At 48.7% G+C, this 17,391-nt stretch overlaps 1 protein-coding gene and 1 non-coding gene across 10 annotated transcripts in view; one reads left to right on the top strand and one right to left on the bottom strand.

The window, feature by feature from the left end:
- CAMTA1 (calmodulin binding transcription activator 1) overlaps positions 1-17,391 on the top strand; it is a 619,127-nt gene that overhangs the window by 516,412 nt on the left and 85,324 nt on the right. The window lies entirely within an intron of this gene.
- TRNAA-AGC (transfer RNA alanine (anticodon AGC)) lies at positions 13,343-13,414 on the bottom strand. Its single transcript has one exon. It is a non-coding gene; the product is annotated as a tRNA-Ala (tRNA).

The raw sequence follows: 17,391 nt of genomic DNA on the forward strand, positions 1-17,391 counted from the left end.
AGAGTTGGGGGGGGGGGTTCCCCTAGCACTGAAAATAGGCCAGAATGGGGTTTAATGCCATCACGGCCAAGGTGCTTCCATTTCAGTGCAGAATGAGTGGAGAGACAGAGAACATTTGCTCTCTGTTATACCTAACCTCTCTTCTCCCCTTTCCCATCTTTGGGCACTGGCATTTGTCCACAGTCGGAAGTAGAACTGACAAAGCAGAGAAGGGCTTAGTTTGTCGGAGCAACAAAGGCTATGATTGGTGGGTGGTGTGGAGAAGCTGGTATCAACAAGTTGCCAGGCTGGTCATCCTGATCTGTTGACCAGGCAAACGTACACAGCCAGATACCCACAATGATGCATGGCCTGGTCAATCCAGAAGCTCCATGCATCCAGATAGCCACAGAGGGTGAGATTGCACATATCTGTTCTCTTTGGAGAGTTGCGTACATACTGTCACTCCTTAAAATGTGTTGCAGACTCAGTCCAAAAGATTATTTGGGGAGCTGGTGTCGAAGCCGTTTGGCAGAAGCTTTTCAGCAGGACGGGATCAAGGCCAGAAAACATGGGGTTAAGGGGGAAAGCAAAGGGAGATTGGAACTGGATGCAGAGTGTCCGTCTGTCTGGAGCAGCGGAAAAGAGCGAGATCAGCATGGTGGGACAAGAGGCAGAACTGAACTGAGAAATGCCTTGGAAAAAAACAATTCATATTCAATCATGAACCATGGATCTTCACGCCATTGGTCAGTTTTGGTTCAATTTCTGTGAAAGAACACTTGCATGATGTTATGGTTGGGCGTTAGGAAGGTTGAGAACCACTGCTCTAAAGCTTGTCTCTTTCCTCCATGTATCATCTGTTCTTACAGTTGAAAGGCAGGTTGCAACCCCCTCGGGGCAGAGACCTTCCTTACTGGCTGGTGTGAAATACTAATGGAATAAAATAAAGTCATCAGTGACTTGGCAAAAGCTACTGTAACCTCAGCCGGAAAGGATATATTGTTCTTGTTTACACCCATCCTTTCAATCAAGTGATCTCTACAAATCCATTGCCCTTCCCTTTGTACCTGCAGCCCAAGGGCAGCTGGCTCTCGGGGTAGCAGGGCTCAATACAGAGATGCAGGGTGATAACAAGCCATGGTCAGTTCTCCCAAGGCGTGTGGTGGTGAGAGGGAACCTGAAGGCAAGATGCAAGAGGTGAAGTCAAAGCCGGGAAGGTCAAACAGCTGGAGAGAGGAGGGCTGCGTTTGCACAAGACCTGCTCACAACCCACAAGCAGTCCGGACCAAAGAGGTGGTCAGCAAATCACAGCTTTATAGGGTCCAGTGAATCCTGACTGATCCCACTTCCCATAGGGGATGCGGTCACAGGGCCCTTTCAAATGTTCCATGGGTCTTGTGCCTGTAATTCTTCCCTAAACTCTGTAAGGTTGATGGGTATTTTCGTCCCCATCTTTCGTATGAAGGTAAGCGATGGGTGGGTTGTCCAAAATCTCAAGGCGAGATTTGAACCTGGCTTTTCCCAGCTCTGTCTCTTAGCCAAGGTTAAGGCAGCTGACCGGTTCATTGCCTGATGAAATCTGAATGCTCCCTTTGGCCAGTCACTTACCTGGAGGCGTTCTGGATTTCCTCGCTTTCGGCAGCAGACGCCTCACTTTCTCCCCGCTGAGGAGGGCAAAACCTCCCCTGACCATGCCTTCTCCTAAGGGGCCCCATCAAGAGGTTGCTCTCTGCGTCCTTCCTGCCTCTTTCCTCTGGGAGGTGTCAAGAAAAAGGATTTAAAAACCAACAGATGTTGTTTCCCTCCGTCTTGGGAGAAAAGAAAATGCTAGACTTGAATATTTTCCAGTGCTTTGCATGTGAATAAGCCCGTTAAGAAAGTTAATGTCAACATTAATCCAGTCCCCAAAATATCTAATTTACATCAAGATGACAGCAAACATCTCGCTTGTGTTGGTCCAGTGGGGGGAGCTGAGCGGCTAGCATTGCAGGCAGGCTGACGAGGAGCCCCCCGGGTCCCCATGGCGTCTTCCAGCTCCCCCACCCAGAAGTGAGCAAGAGGGCAGATGACTCAGGATGGCTTTGAACAAACTGACCACCATCCAGTCCACAATAAGACTCACAAAGAAGCCTAAATAACTTACAGATAAATAAATAACTTACAGGATGCGTAAATGATGATGGGCAGCATCTTATCTTGCTGTTAAAAATAATGGATAGGCCTACCAACAATAGCTTAATAGAGCCTCCAGGTTCAAAGGCAGTGTATCCCTGATTACCATGGGCAAGATGCATTCTCTGCTTGTGGGCATCCTGAAGGCATCTGATTGGCTGCAGTTGGAAACAGGATGCAAGACTGAGGGGGGTGCGATCCAGCAAGGTCATTCAATGATTCGGGGGTCCTGGACAAAACTTGAGGATCACTGGAGGAAGGGTGATCAATTCTAGAATGGGGGGACACCGTTGACCAGCAGCTGATGGCCCACCCTCACTGCGGTGGAGCGAATTAGCTGCAGAGTGGTAGAGGTCCCCCATCTCTCTCCTCTGCTTAAATCTCAGACAGTACGGATCACAGCAGGGTCTTCAAGGCAGTGACTGGGGCATTCAGCTTCAGGGGGAGGGGGCTCCCAGCAGGGTTCTCCAAAACAAGGCCCGAGGCAGCCTTGGCTGACTGCCCTGGGGCCATTCACGTGCTCTTCTTTTGGATATGCCAGCATTTGGGGCCAAGTTCTGTTGGATTGCCTAACTGGAGAGAGAAGTACTTTCACAGAGAAAGAACCATTCTGCTGTACTGTGGGTGTAGTAGGCTTGCAGGTAGCTGTTGATTCCTCTGGGTGACCTGTTTCTCAGATGCTTCTCTGGATTCTATATGTTCCAGAGGCCTACAGCAACTTTTGATGTGTGCTCAGCCTCCCTTGCATCCCTCCAACTTCAAACACTCACTTGTTAAACTTTAATTGGCCGCCCCACTCCGGGTTCAGCACTTCCTGCTCCATTTCTGGGTTATCTCGCTGGTTAGCCGCTCTCTCTGCTCCTTAAGTAGCTGAACGGTCAAAGGAAAAGGTGGAGGGTTTGTGGTATTTGAAGCTCGGCGTCTGCAGCACTTTCTCTCCTAGGAACGGCCTCCTTCACGGGCAGGCTAAGCCCTGCCGAGTGGTGCGTTAAAAAACAACAACAGTCGGTTATTTATTTTTTTGGGGGGGGGAATTAAAAAGCAAAGCATGCAGAACCACCAGGGTTAAGACGTCAACAAATGAGACGATGTACAATAAACCAGAAAATAATTGCCAACAACTTGAGAGGGCAGATAGCAGTGATGAGAACCGGGACAGTTTAATTGACTTGTTACCAAGGGACAAATCATATTCCTCCTTACATGTATAATTCCATTAACTGATACCAAATCTTTCTTACGACAATGAGGCCTTATATTGATTTGGGATTCTATAACAATTAGGGGTTTAGCTCAATGTAAAATAATAACGGAAGCCACATAGTGACAAAGCTATCTGGATCTGCTCAGCCTTTTGTGAATTTAACGAGCCCGGGCAACTTTGCCATGGTGGAGGCAGGCCAAATATGATCGAACCGGACTTGTTCGTCTATATATCTATTGCTCTTCCAGCAGCACTAGATTTTGTGGCTAAGAGGAACTGGACAATACAGTAAATTATGGTGCCCATGAAATTAAAAGTGTTTCAGAATCAGGGAGGCAAAAAAAAAAAGTCCAGCTATTTTAATAATCTTAGTAAATATGTGTTGCCCAAATTGTTAACACTATCAGAAAATCCCACAAAGTACAAACCCTGGTGCCAAACAGGTATTTGCATGGTTTTTAAGGACTATGCTACATTTTTGTGCTTAGTTCTTTGCAGTCAACCTGTAGTCCTCCAGATGTCCATGGACTACAATTCCCACGAGCCCCTGCCAGCGTTTGCAGGGTTTTTAAACTGGAGATTACCAAGCCATCAACTTAAGTGCTACTTTCAGATACTGGAGGAAGGGTTAAATATTTTTAATTGTAAATATTTTACTCTGTTTCTTTTTCCTCCTGCATAGCAGGACCCAAAGCAGCTTGCAAATCTAATACTAAATGAAACAACAATACTAAGCCAGTGACTCCTTATTCCCTGTTGCCCTAACTAGTTAGAACCCAAATACCCTCAGAAATGAAGAAGTGTTTCCAAACTCTCAGCCTCGCCAATGAAAAGTTTGCCTCCTCCATTAATCAATTAAACCTTAACACTTAATCAATTAAAGCTTTAATTGATTAATCTACCAGGGAAAGTTTGCTGCCCTAGAAATTACACGTCCGCACTAGATAATGCCCTGAATATTTTTTTAAGTGTTTGATGGAACATTTCTTGTTCTCTTGTTCTCTGAGATGTTTTTAAGTACCCCTGAAACAGTCTTAAGTGTTTGATGGAGGAAAGTTTCTTGCCGTCTTCACATTGAGCATCTTCTAGTCTTTCACGCAATGCTGATGAAAATGTTTCACATCCGTTGGGTTGCTCCTACTACAATGACTCAGGCTAGCCCTCTCTCATCTCAGAAGTTACGCAGAGTTAGCCCTAGTTAGTACTCAGACACAGGAACACTCAAGATGTTGAGGGTCTTTACACAGAGGCAAGCAATGGCGAACCACTTCTGCTTATCTCTTCCCTTGAAAACCCGATTGCATCACCAAAACTTGGCTCCGACTAGGTGATACTTTCCACCAGCAATAAAAAGCAAGACATGGGTTTTGTTGTCGCTCTGGAAACAAAATCTGCCTCCCAGTCCAGACTATGCAGCCTTGGAATATCCATCCTTGTTCCAGGCTCTTCAGCTTTCTTGCACTCTGGAGAGAAGGTAAACATCCTTCTGGATCTCTTCTAGGGGAAGAGTTGCAAGCCTGGACAACAGGAACCTTCTCACCTTCTTAGAACATAACCTCATCCCTCTTTGGGATCCACATGGGGAAGATCTCCAAGAAATGGACAAAAGTTGGACCATGGTAACTAGCGGACTGGAGCAGGCCGCTTATGAATAGTGAACAGGATCAGCATCACTAACTGAAAATCCTGCCCACCTCACCCGTAAGGAGGTGGACGGAGAGATGTGGCTGTTAGCACAAGTGCCGAAATGACTGGGGAGGGGAAATGCAGCCCTTGATGTCATGGCTGGGAGGGAACAGGCAGGTCTTGGTCCCACATTGAGAACCCCCCTCCCCCATAAAACAATGCTGTTCGGATAAACAGGGCTTTTCTGAAGTCTGCACATCATAGAATCATAGAATCATAGAGTTGGAAGGGGCCAGACAGGCCATCTAGTCAACCCCCTGCTCAACACAGGATGAGCCCTAAGCATCCTAAAGCATCAACTGCCTCTAATTTCCATAGTCCCACAGCCACTGCCCTTGGAGGAGGGGGCAGGATTTAATTTTTTTAATATACATTTATACATCACTTTTCTCCCCAGTGAGGATCTGAAGTGGCTTCCAGCATCATCCTCTCCGCCTCTGTCCCATGAGCACAACAATAACAACCATGTGAGGCAGAGTAACTGGCCCAAGGTCATCCAGCAAGCGGCCATGGCAGAGTGGAGGTACTGCAGGTACTGAATTGTACATGCTGGCATAGAATCATAGAATCATATAATAATAGAGTTGGAAAGGACCTCATGGGTCATCTAGTCCAACCGCCTGCACTATGCAGGGGGTTGGACTAGATGACCCATGAGATCCCTTCCAACTCTGGGCAAGTATAACAAATATGAATATTGTGGAGAGTGGCTTTCAGATACTCCCCTCCCCAAAAAGCTGCTGCCCTTCAGAATTGTCTCCAACGCCCACCAACTCGAGACCAGAGCATTTGAAATGCTCCATCAGCACCACATCTCACGGATAGCTCCTGAGCTCTTGGCCTTGTGCCTTTGACTTTGCTCTCCTCGGCCGACCCACAAGGCCCTCTTTAGATTTTACATTTTTCTTCACCTTGCAAGATATTCTTTTAAGTTATTTAAAAAAAAAACATAAAGGTTAATGCCATTAACGAGGGGAAACTGAATCTCCGGCTCGCGACAGATGAGAAGAGGCACAAATCTGAATTCCAGAGCCGAATTTTCCAGCGGCACCCGCTGTTGATAGAAACCTTGAGAGCACTTGGTGAATGTCAGCACAGCTTTGAAATTAAAATATCTCCTGTTTTGCCGCTCCTATTGTTCCGTCGCTTTGTCGAGCTAGCTGGGGAAGGCAGGAGAAGAGACACTTGGGGCTCACTATATTGTTGCCGGCATTTCGAAGCAGCAGGAAGGATAGAAAAGTTACAAACTTTGCTCCATCTGTTTGAAACGCAGGCTCAGGATTCTGCGCTGTGCTTTGGGCTGCTGGTCAGGAGTTGATGCCTGACTCGGGTGAGCAGACAGAATGCAGCTCCTCATTGGGTGGCCAGGCTGGGAGGTCAACCTAGGCAGGGGCACGAAGGATAGGCAGTCTCTTTGCAGTCTGGTCTTCATACTGGTTTCATAATAGCCTGGTCTTATCTTGTGTTGTGTTGTAGGGAGACTGTATTGGGTCCAATGAAACTCCATTGGCTGGCCGGATGTTTAGCTCTTCCTTCCTTCCTTCCTTCCTTCCTTCCTTCCTTCCTTCCTTCCTTCCTTCCTTCCTTCCTTCCTTCCTTCCTTCCTTCCTTCCTTCCTTCCTTCCTTCCTTCCTTCCTTCCCTTCCCTTCCCTTCCCTTCCCTTCCCTTCCCTTCCCTTCCCTTCCTCCCTCCCCCTGACTTCCTTCCTTCCCTTTCTCCCTCTCACTTCCTTCCTTCCTTCCTTCCTTCGATTTTTAGCCTGCCACTCACCAGAGACTCGTGCCAGGATACAATATAAAACTCCCCATGATAAAAAAAAAAACCCATCCCATAACAGAACAACACAGCATAAGGAAAAAAGACAAGACAAGATTGGCGGTATAATCCCTCCCCCCTTCCCTGCAGCCATCCACACCCCCCATCGTGGGGTACGCTAGATGTTACCGCGTAGCTTGAAGAAAGGTCCCTGTTGTTCTTGGCTCTGACGTCAACCAAAAACCTGGTGGAAGAGCTCTGTTTTGCAGGCCCTGCAGAAGTCTGATAGCTCTGTCAGGGCCCTCAACTCTCCCGGGAGCTCATTCCACCAGGTCGGGATCAGGACCGAAAAGGCCTTGGCCCAGGTCGAGGCCAAGCGTGCTTCTTTAGGGCCAGGGACCTCCAGCAGATTCGCCCCCACAGAGCTTTACTTCATTTATGCCTTGCTTTTTGTTGGGACCCAGAGCAGCTTGCTTCATTTCATCCTCACACCAAGAGTGTGTGACTCTGACGGCCAATTCCATGCTGCTATTTATTCACAGGCCTAGAAAAGCTTCTGAAAACCTCAGTCTGGGTATCTGAATAGCGAGGCTCTCAGGACACCTTTCTCCCTGGTCACCTCCTTATCTGCTCTCGGTCCTTTCCAGCTATTAGATCTCACTTCCTGGCACTGCCCTGAGATGCCCCCCTTATAAATCCTCAATGAACTGTCCCAAACAACAGCACCTCCAAGCAGGCCCCAGACAGGAGTGGCCGCTGACGCTGCTCAAAGTTGCTTCCAAGTCCAACAGCACTCAGAGGATCCCACACGCCCCCCCCCCAAGTTGTATTTATTGCTGCTTGTCTTGCACACATTACAAAGTCAAACCCATATAACATGTTATGCTGCAGGCACATCGGGAGTGATGCACTGCAAAGAATACATTATCCAGGAGCGGCTTGTTCTGCAGCCATTTCTTATGCAAATGCAGCGGAGGGCCCCAAAGAGATTAATGAGACCTTTTTCAATTAGTGTGTGGGGAGAAAAGGCAAGACTTACAATCGCTGTCTTATCTTCTGGGTTCTTTATCCCAGTGAATGATGGAAGGCAGCCCATGTGCCAAAGGGATGCTTTATGCAGGGTTAAGTTGTCTACGGAAGCTGTGGCCTAGCAAGCAGACGGCGGGAGTTCCTCCGAGCCCTGGGGCTGCCAGAGGTGCTGAGGACTTGTCGGCTTGAAAGGTCCGCTAAGAAAGACCTTGTTGACGTCGCGTCATGCTTGCAAGGTTTCAAAGGTGGCGCTCTCCTTTCGGCACAGCAGCAGTGGTTGTGTGCCGCAGTTTTGCCTAAAGCAAAGTTCCAAGGAGAGCTTGGAAGGTCTCGGCTTTGGAGAAAGATCCACAACATTTGGAAAGAAATGTTTTTTAACAGGTTGGATGAGGCTGGTGACATTTCTCAAGGAGTTTCCAGCGGCTCTCAGGCTATTGGAAGTATGACCCACGACTAAACTTATTGTGCATTTCAGAACCCAGTTGCAAAGTGTCTGGCGCTACTGGTGGACCTCCAGATGTGTAACAACAGTTGAACTGGATGGGCCATTGGCCTGAGCAAGCATGGCTTCTCTTATGTTCTGAAGTTCCATGCAGCTTTCCCCTTCCCAATATAAAACGCGAGGAACTCACTTCGATTAACATTGAATGGGTTTATTTTTCATAGTTTAGTCATTATAACTATACTAGGGGCCAAGCTTCTTGCATTCAGGAATACAACAGGTGCTTGATTGGAGGGTGGGGTGGAAGAACTCTGTGGATGGCCTCCCCCTCCCCCCAGGACCTAGAAAAGCTATTAAGGAACTCACCGGCAGGGGCAGCTCTCACGCAGCAGGGATGTGCAGCCTCCGAGCCTCAGAGGGAAGTGGAAGGAGGAGGGGTGATCAGGGGTGGGGGACGGAAGGCGATTGGCTGGCCGCTGGACAGACAGGCAAGCCGGTTGGAGGAGGAGGCACTCAGGGGTGGGACAGATGCCCTGAGTGGGTGTTAAGTGCTGAGTGGCAGTTAAGCCATGAGACATGCTCCTCCTCCAAGCCCTTACCAGAAATATTAAGTGGAACAGATACTCCTGTTGAACAACAAGCTCCAATCCAAATTTGCCTTTGAGTCTTCCAGCGCCTCCTTTTCCAGATAAAGCAGAGCCTGAAAGATCATTGCTCACCATTAAGGAACAGCCTCTTGTTCCCCATCATCCACAGAGAAAGCTTGAATTAGAAGGCTTGTTTGCAAATATATGAATAGTTTGTGACCTTTCACAAGGACAGCTTCTCTCTTGAACCTCTCCCTTCTCACTACTTATGCACCTGCATGACCCTTTTATCCTTGAGCAACCCACACAGGTGTGCGTTTGACCTTGTAGCTTCAGCCTTTGAAATGATGCTGTAAGGCTGGCGTTTTCTCTTCCCTTCAGCCTGGCAGCTGATAAGGTTGCCCGATGGCCATGAAATACGTGCCCTGCCCGTTTAATAGAGGTTTAATGTGCAAAGACAAGCAGCGGAAGCTTTGCATGGCTCAGAGCTAAATTGCATCTCCAGATAGCTGCTGTGGCTCCAAATGGATATTGAAGAGGTCAGCTAGAGCAGGGGTAGTCAAACTGTGGTCCTCCAGATGTCCATGGACTACAATTCCCATGAGCCCCTGCCAGCATTTGCTGGCAGGGGCTCACGGAAATTGTAGTCCATGGACATCTGGAGGACCACAGGTTGACTACCCCTGAGCTAGAGGAGCCATTTTAGAACAAGGTGAGCCTTACAGCAAGCAAGTCGCATCAGGAAAAGATGTTTTTTTTTCTCTTAAGGAAGAGAGAACCAGGTTCCAGGAAGCGCTGCCCTCTTCCTTTCCAAAGTACACTTTGAATTGTTGACTATGGGGTCAGAAAAAGAGAAACAGAATCATATGGGGCAAGAGAGATGGATGGATTTCTAAATTTCCCCCAGCATGTTCTTTCCAACATAAACTGTCTTCCTTGCGCACAGCAGGTGGAGAACTACTGAATAGCCACATTAAGGAATATTCTGGTTGAGTTCAGTTTCTTCCAGCTTACTCCAGAGTAAAGTAGACCTCACCATCTCCTTAGGCAGCTGATTCCACTGCTGAACTATCCTGAGTTGGGAGGGGGGGGGTGGATCCTGATATGCAGCAGCTTCCGTTCTACACGTAGTTTGAAGCCATTCCTGCAGGTCCTCTCCTCTGCTGCCAACAGGAACTGTTTTCTGCCCTCCTCCAAGTGACGACCTTTCAAAGACTTAAAAGACAGCAACCATGTCCCCTCTCAACCTCCTCCTCTCCAGGCTGAATGCTCACGATCCCCTCAGCCTTGCCCCACAGGGACCATTCTCCTCGGCACCCCCTCAGTTTTGTCCCCATCCTTCTTGAAGTGAGGCACCTGGAACTGAATAGCCCTTTCTGAATATGGCTATCTTTTCTGTCAAATTTGTGTCCATTTGCTGTTTTGATACAGACTGGCCTATTTGTCTTGTACACGTTGCAGGACATTGTTGACAGATGATTTTGCACATATCCGATTCAAGGATGAGCAGATGAATGAGCCCCTGATGGTCGGGTTGACATTTTTTGGTTCAGTAATATGTGTTTGCCTGATATGGGGGACAGGGTTTGTGTCAGCAGCTGGTGTCTCAGCTCATATCTCTTGTTGGTCAGTCTTCCGTTGCAGATCATCATTCCGGAGTGACATCTGTACGTAAGGAAAGGTCTTTAAGAGCACTCTGAGAAGGAAATATCCTTGTCCAAGATGGGTTGTATGATTCTGATGATACATTGGGTGATTTTTATCTGGGAACTGTGATGTTGTCTGGGTGAATTTCCCCAAGAATGGGGGAGAACCACAGACCCAAACTGTGAATTCACATCACGAACTTACACAATGTATGTGTTCTCATCCATTCCATTAAAGCGGGGCATCAGTGAGGTTGGACGGGGCTTGGCCAATGGCCCACATGAACAGAGGGTGCACCCTAGAACAGGAAGAAGAAGAAGAAGAAGAGTTGGTTCTTATATGCCACTTTTCCCTACCTGAAGGAGGCTCAAAGCAGCTTACAATCGCCTTCCCTTTCCTCTCCCACAACAGACACCCTGTGGGGTGGGTGAGGCTGAGAGAGCCCTGATATTACTGCTTGGTCAAAACAGCTTTATCAGTGCCGTGGCGAGCCCAAGGTCACCCAGCTGGCTGCATGTGGGGGAGAGCAGAATCGAACCTGGCATGCCAGATTAGAAGTCCGCACTCCTAACCACTACACCAAACTGGCTCTCCTCTAGCTTTTTGATATATATCGGTACTTCCTTGAAGTACAGACTTCAAAAGGACGTAACCCACAAGGGGGGGAAATATATTTGAAAGGTAAAGTTTGTGCAACTCCTAGGCATAAATCGCAGCCATCATGCATCCTTGTGTAGCATGGCCAACGCTCTTTGGAGTGTTCTTTGCTCAATCTGTTAAAATGCCTGAGGCTGGCCTTCCCCCTCCCTAGCAAGAGGGGCCCAAGCGTGCCAGGACTCCCCCCTCATGTGTGGAGGGTCCCAGCCCCTTCCTTCAATTCCATTGCACTTTCAAAAGACAAGAGTTCTTGCCCAGCTCCAGATTTGCAACCTGACTTCTACGTCTCCCTCGCTTTCAGCCTTCTGCTGGCAACTCATCTCCGTGCAGCTCATGGCAGCAGCTTCCTCTGCCGCTGCCTTCTTCTTCTTCTTCGCTTTAAACTCGCATCCCCTTAATTTACTGCCTTCTTAACGACAGCAGTAAAAAAGCAACCCATCGGGGGATGCCGTCTCAAGGGGGAGGCGCGATGCCCCTTCCCTTCGTCAGCGCAGGCCGAACATTTGCGACTGATGTAAAACCTCATGACTCCGGGGCTCCTCTCCCTTGGAGCTCGCTTCACCTCCCATTAGGAGGAGATAATTACAAACGCATCCCAATTTCCCAATGTATTACTCTGAGCTGAGCCTGCATCCCGTTGCCAGCGGGGAGCCGTTCCTGTGATCAGCATAAGGGGCTCTATCTTTCCTTGGAAGGCTGTTTATGTCGTCGATCTGCCGTTCCTTTTTTCTGCAAGAGCTGGGGACGAGGCATGGGCATGGTTGCCAGTTCTGCAGTGCCAAGAGGGGCTCTTCTTCTAACTTCACCAAGGGTTGTCAGATCAGAGAGAGCCAGTTTGGTGTAGTGGTGAGGAGTGCGGACTTCTAATCTGGCATGCCGGGTTCGATTCTGTGCTCCCCCACATGCAACCAACTGGGTGACCTTGGGCTCACCACGGCACTGATAAAGCTGTTCTGACCGAGCAGTGATATCAGGGCTCTCTCAGCCTCACCCACCCCACAGGGTGTCTGTTGTGGGGAGAGGAATGGGAAGGCGACTGTAAGCCGCTTTGAGCCTCCTTCGGGTAGGGAAAAGCGGCGTATAAGAACCAACTCTTCTTCTTCTTACACACACAACAACAACAAATTCCCCAGCCACAGGCAGGGGTGGTGGAGTAGGGTTGCCAGATCTAGGTTGGAAAACTGGAGATTTGGGGGTGGAATCTGGGAAGGACAGAGGGGACAGTGGGGTACAAGGCCGTAGAGTGCACCTTCTGTAGCAGTGGTTCTCAACCTTCCTAATGCCACGACCCTTTAATCCAGTTCCTCGTGTTCTTGTGACCCCCAACCATAAAATTACGCAAAGGTTCTTTCTCAGAAATTAAACCAAAACTGACCAATCGTGTGAAGATTCATGGTTCATGATTGTATAACAATTGGTTATAAAATGTATATAAATTGGCGGGTGCCTTCATAAAGAGAGGTAACAGCGGCAATCCCCCCCTCAACCAAGCTGCTCACCTTGCCGTGACCCCTGTGAAAGGGTCGTTCGACCCCCAAAAGGATCAAGCCACTGTTCTGCAGGAACTAATTTTCTCCAAGGTCTGCTGTAATTCCATGGGCTCTGCTGGTCTCACCTGGAGGTTGGCATCCCTAACTTCACACACCTCCAGGGCTGGGGAAGGCAGTGTTGCTGTTTGGCAGACCTGCTTCGGAAATCATTTGGACGGGGCTCTCCGGCCTCCAGCTGTGGCGGTTCAGTGGTTTGAACATGCACAGTTAATGTGCGCCATTACTTTTTACTGCTTTATTTCTTTATTTAGTTGGGTCATTTGGCTTGTGACTTTCAAAGCCTTCCGGTCGCCTCCAGGTGGCTAACGACCCATAAATGGAAAAAAAAATGATATTCGACATTAAAACTCAACATCTTCATAACACCTTCCAGGAGAATGAGGATGAGGCTTCGTCCAAGACTTAAGCCAGTCCAACCAAAGTGTTTTAGAGGCCTGAAGTGCCTCTCTGCCTTTAAGACTACAGTACCCCCCATAGCTTTCCTGAGATTTAGCAACAACAATCCTTCTCTAGACACCAGAAACTTCCTTATTCTGAATCAGTCCATCTTCCCTCCAAGGTCAGTATGTCTGACCAGACAGATAGCAGCTCTCCGGGGTCTCAGGTAGAGGTCTTTCTCATCCTTTTAACTGGAGATGCCAGGGATCGAACCTGGGACCTTCTGCACGCTGAGCAGATGCTCTGCCCCTGAGCCACAGCCCCTCCGCATTGGGTGCTTTGTCCTGGCGACACCTGGGCTCTGATTCAGAACTTACCATGGTCGTATCCCTCTCGCGATAGACATCACTCCAACATTGTATGTATGTCAATAAATCGAGCCCTGTATGTTTAATTTACAATGTAAGTTGTATGTATAAATAAAATATACATGGCCCATAAAAACACAACGGCATGCAGATGGAATCTACAAAACCAACAGCAGGAAGGCAGGGAACCGAAATGGTTGACAGATATATCACGGGATAATAACATAAATGAAACAGGGAATGTCTGTTCATCCCTAGCTACCAGTTCTGATCCTGAACTCTGGGTTCAGTGTGGCCAGTTGCCTCTTGTTGCTCCTTCCTCTCCAGGCTTTCAGCTGATCAAGATTTGATTATGAATAACTGGTGAAAAGGTCACCCAGCTGGCTGCATGGGGGGGAGCAGGGAATCAAACCTGGCTCACCAGATTAGAAGTCCGCACTCCTAACCACTACATGCCCCATCTTTCCTCTGCAGCTCGGGGCAGTTTAAATTTCCAAATTAAGACTCTGCATAATACAGAAGGCCCCATTAGCCCTTCCCTTCCCAAAATGACTGCAGTCTAGATTCCACTGAAAGCCCCAGCACATAAAACTACCCTTGATGGGAGGCGCTAGCTACAAATTCCAGAATCCAGACACCTTTAACTCCACAGGGAAATGTGGACAAGACTAGATGAGGCCTAGATGATGCCTGTTGTCCTTGGCCCAAATAGCTTTTATGTATTTACATACATACTCATATATATAAGAACCCAGAGCAGCTTGCATCATCCCCCCGCCTGCATATTACCTTCACAACAACCCTATAAGGTAGGCTAGGATCATCCAGCAATCTTCCATGGCAGAGGGGGGGATTCAAACCTGGATCTCCTTGATGCTGGCCCAGCACCGTAATCACTATGCCACGCTGGCTGACATGTCCTGAGATGAAGCATTGCCCATTGGAAGCATTCTGAACTTCCTCTCTGCCTCCCTTTCCGACTTAATCGTATTCTCATCACGTCCCATTTCTCACAAGTGCTTTTCAGTCACCTGCCAGAGCTGAGCTTCTCCCTCCACCTCGCTCCTCCTTTCCCCTCCCCAGCTCCCCTCCTGGTCCTCAGCAGGCGCTTGCACTGCCAAGATGCCCTTTACTTGGAAATGACTTTCAGACAAAAGGCGACTTCCAGCCTTTGCAGAATTAGCTCTGAATCACCCGGTACGGTGATAACTCTCAGTGCTGATAACGTAGCCCTCATTCAGCAAGAGTCTCCTTGGAGAAGAATGGTTGGCAGGAGGAGCCTTTGGTTTCTCTCTCCTGTAGTGCATTCCTAAGCAGAGTTGTACCCTTTAAAGCCCGTTGACTTCAAGGGACTTAGAAGGATGTGGCTCCACTTAGGATGGCGTCGCCGGTCAGTTTTCTGTTTGCAACGTATTTCCTTTTTGCCTTATCGAGTGAGATTTGGTGTGCGGAATCGGAACAGAGTTGTGTGTTTGGGGTTTGCTTGGCCTTTGTGCCTCTTTCTTTGGGGAGGGGGGTGGGGAGATGCAAAACACATTGTGAATGCGCTCTCTGAAGCAAGGCATCCCAAATATTGTGGTTTGTTGATCCTGTGTATCTGATGGTCTTCTCCCAAGAGTTCCAGTTGGCTTCCATCTGGTTCCTCGATGGCCTCCCATCTCAGACCTGCTCAGGGTCAAACTTGCTTAGCTTCAGCGGTAGAACAAGCATGGCTTATTCTGTTCTGATCTTCACACCTTCCTCATGGCCCATTCCTCTTCCAGAGCCTGTTCCTCTCTTCACACACATCTCCTACGCTCAACTTGCCCTTCTCCTTCACCCTCCTACCGTACCATCTTGCCAGAATTATTCACAATTCTGCTACATGGGCAGGATTGCAACAAAGTCTGTATGTTGAACATTTATTTATTTGCAATTCCAACTTGTATGCCGCCATTCTCAGAGACTCCCCGTGGTTTAAAATAAAAGAATAAAACAACCCATCCCATAAAACCCCCAATACATTCAAAGATGGATATTCATCAGAGTTAATTCCCCACCTCCCCTCCCCTGTCCAGCTGCAGTCAAGATTTGTCTTAACAAGTGGATACTTTTAACATTTTTTCAGTTGGTTCTAGAAGAACAGAAAGGTTTCTCAAGGCCTTTCTTTCCCCCACCCTCCTCTCCTACGTTGTGCTCCGAATCAGAAAGCCCTTCTCCAAGTCTGCTCTGTAAGAGTCACTTTTATAAAGCCGAAAGGGCAGGCCGTGAAAATGGGGGCCGTTTCCCAGGTTGACTCCCGTGGCAGCTTCTGCGGGCGGGCTTGGATTTTCAGGCCAAGCGACCGACTGTACGTCTCGCCCTGCGGGGAGGTGAGAAGGACAGCACTCAAAATTGTCTGGCATTTGCCGATGTTTGTCAGCAAGCAGGTACGCCACACACAGGGTTTCTTACGCGGAGAGAGCTGACAGGTTATCAGCCGGTGCCAGGAGTGACTGGAGGGAGAGCAGAGATAAAGAAGGATTAAGGAGGAGAGAAACACAAAGGCAAGTCGGTCCCTTCCTAATCCAAGCCCTGCTCTGCAGGGTCGCTGTCACCCCCCTGGCCATAAAGTGTGTGCCATCACAATGACTTCCGGGATTACGCTTCCTTTTGTCCTACCGAGGGATTAAAGAGGAGCTGGGGAGCGCATTAAAAAAACATACAGCTCCATTTAATCATGATTCCCTTTAAAACAATTGCAGGGAATTGTGCCATTACTATGGCGCACACATAAAAATCACTCTGCTAAGCTCCACAATTCATCGCTGGCAGCTCCAGTGAGCGGCGGGCTTGCCGAAGCATCCATAAACCCAGCTGAATAAGAGCAGCATCTTCTGGGCATGGTTCAGGGCCCAGAGCAGAAGGAATGGCCAGGCTTCATGCAAAAGAGTAGGGGGGGAGGGGGGGCTAAGCCAGTTTTTGAACTGGACAGGAGACAACGAGGCAGAGGTCTCTGCTGTAGTCGAAAGGCCCCACCGAGGTAGGGCTGCAGTTAGTCGCAGATACTTTTTTTTTTGAGTTTCTAAAACCAACGGATGCCCTATACAAATCAAACAGGTCCTTCTTGCTGACTTACAGTCTAATCAGAGATGGGGATGAGGAGGAGGAAGAGGAGGAGGAGGAGGAGGAGGAGGAGGAGAAGGAGAAGGAGAAGGAGAAGGAGAAGGAGAAGGAGAAGGAGAAGGAGAAGGAGAAGGAGAAGGAGAAGGAGAAGGAGAAGGAGAAGGAGAAGGAGAAGGAGAAGGAGGAGAGAAGGAGAAGGAGAGTCTCCAATTGCCTTCCCATTCCTCTCCCCACAACAGACACCCTGTGAGGTGGGTGAGGCTGAGAGAGCCCTGATATTCCTGCTCAGTCAGAACAGCTTTATCAGTGCTGTGATGAGCCCAAGGTCACCCAGCTGGCTGCATGTGGGGGAGCGGGGGAATCAAACCCAGCTCACCAGATCAGAAGTCCACACTCCTAACCATGACACCAACCCTGTCAATATTAAAGTCTTCCCGTTTGGGTCTGATCTCAGTATCCACCTTGAAGAAAAACCAAATTTTATTCTGGGTCCAAACTCCCGTGTGCATGCACACTTCCTCGGAAGAAGGGGTGTCCGTGCATGAAAGCTCACACCCAGAATAAGACCTGGTTGGTCTTCAGATTGCCACTGGACCCCCACTTTGTTCTGCTGCTTCAGACCGACCAGACAACGCCACCTGAATCTGCCTTCTTTAGCAGAAGATTGACCGACAGTCAATAGGACTGAAGGGACGGGGGAACTTTCCTCATCCCAGCCTCCTCCTCCTCCTCCTCCTCCTCCTCCACTTCCTCCTCCTCTCTTTGGAAACAACTTCCTCCAGATGGTTGCATCCTGGGCTCTTCCCCCCATGACTATCAAGATGCCGGCAAAGCTGATTTGTTTTACTT

This window comes from Paroedura picta, chromosome 15 (genome assembly GCF_049243985.1).
Source record: "Paroedura picta isolate Pp20150507F chromosome 15, Ppicta_v3.0, whole genome shotgun sequence".
In the NCBI taxonomy this organism is placed as follows: Eukaryota; Metazoa; Chordata; class Lepidosauria; order Squamata; family Gekkonidae; genus Paroedura; species Paroedura picta.